Source organism: Choloepus didactylus, chromosome 9 (genome assembly GCF_015220235.1).
Source record: "Choloepus didactylus isolate mChoDid1 chromosome 9, mChoDid1.pri, whole genome shotgun sequence".
Classification (NCBI taxonomy): domain Eukaryota; kingdom Metazoa; phylum Chordata; class Mammalia; order Pilosa; family Megalonychidae; genus Choloepus; species Choloepus didactylus.
The window spans coordinates 10,532,345-10,537,316 of record NC_051315.1 but is presented as its reverse complement, the minus strand read 5'-3'; the positions used below and the strand labels follow the sequence as shown (position 1 = coordinate 10,537,316).

Below are 4,972 nucleotides of genomic sequence, written 5' to 3'. Positions count from 1 at the left end.
CAGTTGTCTCATAGGAGATTCGCTAAGTTATCCCCAAAGAACTACATTAATGAAATGGGCTTACACAATTTACTTAAAAAGCGACTAAGATGTGGCATCCATCTACGCCATTAGGATGACCAAAGTGATCTAATTGATTCCTTTGATTAAACCAAGTGTAAAATGAAAGCACATTTATTCTTTTTCTAAAAATGAACCTATAGGGAGGGGAGCGCGCGCGGGAGCGAAGGAACAGTGCTCTCCGCGCCGGCCCGGCCGGGAGCTGGGGGAGCTCCGGCGGCTGCAGCTGGGGAGCGGGGTGGGAGCGAAAGCGATGAATCCTCGGCTCTTCCTCTTCCGGGACCGGTTCTCCGCCTCCCGTTCCGAGATGATCTGAGCCGCGAGGAGCGCCTGGAGCCGCGGGCCTGGACGCAGCCAGCTCCTCTCCTCTTCCGCCCCCTCCCCGGCCGCCGCCGCCGCCTCTGCCAACCAGGGACCTGCCCGCCCGTGGCTGCTCCGGACCCAGAGGATCAAGACATAATGGGAGCATTTTTAGACAAGCCGAAGATGCAAAGGAATAATGTCCAGGGGCAGGGTAATGGGCTGCGATATGGGTTAAGCAGCATGCAAGGCTGGAGCGTTGAAATGGAGGATCCACATACAGCTGTGATCGGTTTGCCAAGTGGACTTGAAACATGGTCATTTTTTGCTGTGTATGATGGGCATGCTGGTTCTCAGGTTGCCAAATAGTGCTGTGAGCATTTGTTAGATCACATCAACAATAACTAGGATTTTAAAGGGCCTGCAGGAGCACTTTCTGTGGAAAATGTAAAGAATGAAATTAGAGCATGTTTTCTGGAGATTGATGAACAAATGAGAGGTATGTCAGAGAAGAAACATGGTGCAGATAGAAGCGGGTCAACAGCTGTGGGTGTCTTAATTTCTCCCCATGATACTTACTTCATTAACTGTGGAGCCTCAAGAGGTTTACTTTGTAGACACAGAAGAGTTCATTTCTTCACACAAAATCATAAACCAAGTAATCCACTGGAAAAAGAACGAATTCAAAATGCAGGTGGTTCTGTGATGATTCAGCGTGTGAATGGCTCTCTGGCTGTGTCGAGGGCCCTTGGGGACTTTGATTACAAATGTGCCCATGGAAAAGGTCCCACAGAGCAGCTTGTCTCACCAGAGCCTGAAGGCCATGATATTGAAAGATCTGAAGAAGATACTCAGTTCATTATTCTTGCATGTGATGGTATCTGTGATGTTATGGAAATGAAGAGCTATGTGATTTTGTAAGATCCAGACTTCAAGTCACTGATGATCTTGAGAAAGTTTGCAATGAAGTAGTTGACACCTGTCTGTATAAGGGAAGTCAAGACAACATGAGCATGATACTGATCTGTTTTCCAAATGCACCCAAAGTGTCACCCAAAGCAGTGAAGAAGGAGGCAGAGTTGGACAAGTACCTGGAATGCAGAGTAGAAGAAATCATAAAAAAGCAGGGGGACGGCATTCCTGACTTAGTCCACGTGGTGCTCACATTAACCAGTGAGAACATCCCCAGCCTCCCACCAGGGGGTGAATTGGCAAGCAAGCGGAATATAATTGAAGTCCTTTACAATAGACTGAATCCTTACAAAAATGATGATGCTGACTCTACATCAACTGATGCTATGTGATAAAATTCCTCATCTAGCTATGGAGTTTACCGTCACCTCCAAAGGAGAGTATAGCTCAACTTCGTTGAACGTTTTTAACATCCATCCTCAACTTTAAAGAACGATATGACATGGGTGAGAGTGATCACACCAGAGAACTTCAGCAGTACAACAACAGCTAGCCCAGAACTGATCTTTTTCTGTTTTTGTTTTTGCTTTGTAAATTTGAGACTTATGTAAATGTGATTTCAAACCATAATTCATGTTGTAAATCAGACTCCAGCAATTTTTGTTGTATGGTTTTGTTTTTTGTAAAGTAATTGTCCTTGTGCCAAATGCTCATATTTAATTATGAACTGCTTTAAATCACTATCAAAGTTACAAGAATGTTTGGCTTGTTGGGTGATGCAACAGTTATATAGCTCTTCTGAGTCATGTTGTGTTTTGGACTTGGGGTTGGGATAGGGAGAGCAGCAGCCATATCAGCAGATGCTCAAACATGAACATGATTGTGGAGAATAACTTCAAAATCTTAACAAAGCTGAATATCCAGAGATTTATTGAAAGCTGTCTTAATGTTCTTGGCAGTGAGATTGGCATCATTGATAAAGCTAGTCCCTTCATTTAACTGTCTTTTAGAATGTTCTCTCCTTGTTGCCATGAGTATTGCAGTTAATACAGTATATTTATAAGAATATCAGTAATAGGGCTAGAATGCCTTGATTCTTTGCACCTGTTTTACAAGTCCTTCCTTACATTAAATTACTAATTAATAAGCAGCAGCTTCTTACATATAGTAGGAAACTGCCACATTTTGGTATCATGATTGGCTGGGCCTGCTGCTGTTCCTAGTAAAATATTCTAAATTCCATTTTGTCAATAAAGCTTGATTTAACAAACAAGAAAAAAAATGAACCTATAATGCATTCTTTAAGAACCTAACACTCTACCTTATTATCTTCTGTTACCTTTCAAAATTAGTGTATCTGCTTGCTCCTTTAAGAAGCTTTCTGAGATAATCCCAGGTAGCATGTTGCATTTATTCTGAGATTTCCTATATAATTGCATCTGTATGCTTTTATACGATAGCTTTTTTGAAAGCTTGTCTGTGCATGACTCACCCAGCCCAAAAGACTATCAGTGTTCTCAGTGAAGCCAGTAGGTTTCAAACTCACCATGATTGTCACGTGACAACTGGCTCATAGGAAATACCTGAAACTGTTGAACTGCAACCCAGTAGCCTTGATTCTTGAAGTGATCAATAATGAATAAATAAAAACTACCCCAAGGAAAGGTATAAGTTGTATTGTGATCCGGAGGTAAAGATATGGAAGGAGAAATTTCCCCCAGAATGCAAACCTAAGCTTCATTTTGATGAGTGATTAAATTAACCAGGTGAAGACACATAAGGTAAGAAGTTATATTTGGAGAGACCAGCAAGAACAATGTCATGAAGTTAAGGCAAAGCGATGGCACATTTGTAGTCTTGAAAATGTTTCATTTAAACCAGAGAGTTGTGGAATGGGAATTAATAGAAGCATTGAATATGAAGTAGGAGCCATATATGTTAGAGACCTTTCATGAATTTTGCCTTCAGCCTTATTTTTGGATACTTGAGGTTGTTTTCCCAAGAACTAAGATATGTTGCAATTCTTCCCCAAATCATTCTTTTCCATTAAAAAGCACCTTAGAAAATAACTGCATTTTATACATAAATTTGATTTCTTTTGTTTGAAAATTTGAAGTTATTCCTAAATGATTATATTTGGAGAAATGAAGGACATGAAGAAATAAAGGGCAAATACTTTAGATAGAGAATTACCTGCAAGTCAGGTATCTATGTTACATACGTTGCATACATATGTATGTATATTCGTACGTTACAAAGTAATGAAACATAACAATTCATTTGGCAAATATTTTATGGCTGCTGACTATTTGCCAGACACCCTTCTAGGTATGTGGGATATAATGGTGAATGTGACCATGTATGCCTTAATGAAACTCACATTCTAGCATGCAGACTGATGAGGAAATAGTTAATAAACAAGTAAATCCATAGTAGGCTAGGTGCAAATAAGAACTAGGTGGAAGAAAATTAAGGTAAAACTACGGAGAATTCTAGGATAAAGCAGTTGCCTCTTTCTTACAGTGTGGTCAACAACACCTATTCAACCTCTTGGGGTGATGTTGGCATGTATTAGTGTTTATTACATACTAACAATGAGGAGGAGAATTAAGAACTAGGTAAAAATGCATTAAAGTTTAGGTGTTTATTCTTCAGTGATCCTACAGTCTAACTGAAATATGTATTTTGATCCTTTGATAGTAATGCTGAATGCACAAGGTTATATAAGGAATAGTCTTCATTTTATTTTCAGTAAAATAGATTGAAAGAGTTCAGAAGATAGGGACAGCTGCAGTGGTCAGGGTTAGGTTTTATGGAGATAGGATGATTTATATGCACCCAACAGACATAGAAAATTTGGGGGAAGATGGTTAAGAGGAAACCAAGTATGAAATTAGTAATTACCGAGTTTCCTGTTATATACCAAACAAACACTGTGCTAAACGATTTTCACATATTAGCTCAGATAATGCCAATGTTCTCCAAGTAGATGCTATCACCTGTGTTTTTGTTTGGTTGATTGATTGCTTTTTGGATAACTAAATAATCCAAGTTCATACAACTAGGAAGTCGAAGACTTTGCACCTAAATTCCAATCTTCAGAAGAATTGATTGATTAGACTCTTAGAGATTTTTTTCTTTGCCCATACATTTGGATGCCTTTGTGCAAAATGATCACTTCCCAGGCTACCATGTACTTCATGCTGGCAGATCCATACACTTATTTCCATGTCTGACTCTGTAACCATGGTAGTGTTCTGTTCCTGCTTTAAATCATGCCACAAAGGATTAAAACATGAAGACTGGTTTTGGAATGCTCAGAAGAAGAAATGATAGCAGGAATGTCCAAATTTTATCTTGGACTTTGAGAAGGCCCACCGAACTTAGCCTCAAAGAGAGAAGAAATCAGTCATTGGGGTTAGTGAGATATTTTCAGTATGTTAACTGTTAACTTTGACCATTTGAAAGCTTCTGATTGTTTTGTGACATAGCTTCCATTTATTCAAAATCTGATTGCCTGCCACCCAGTTTACTGAAAGATTTCCTGGTCTTCCCATAGCCAATGGAGAGGATATAAGACAGTTGTGACCTTTACTTTATAAAGAAACTTCCCATATGATTATGCATTCATTTTCACAATAAACCTTGAGAAATAAGCAAGGAAAAAAAAAAGAGATACATCATTTTCTTCAAAGAAAAG

General features: G+C 39.4%; 1 pseudogene; it reads left to right on the top strand.

Annotated features, from left to right (window-relative positions):
• The first annotated feature begins 365 nt into the window (after window positions 1–365).
• Window positions 366–3,323, top strand: LOC119544371 (annotated as a pseudogene).
• Window positions 3,324–4,972: the final 1,649 nt, after the last annotated feature.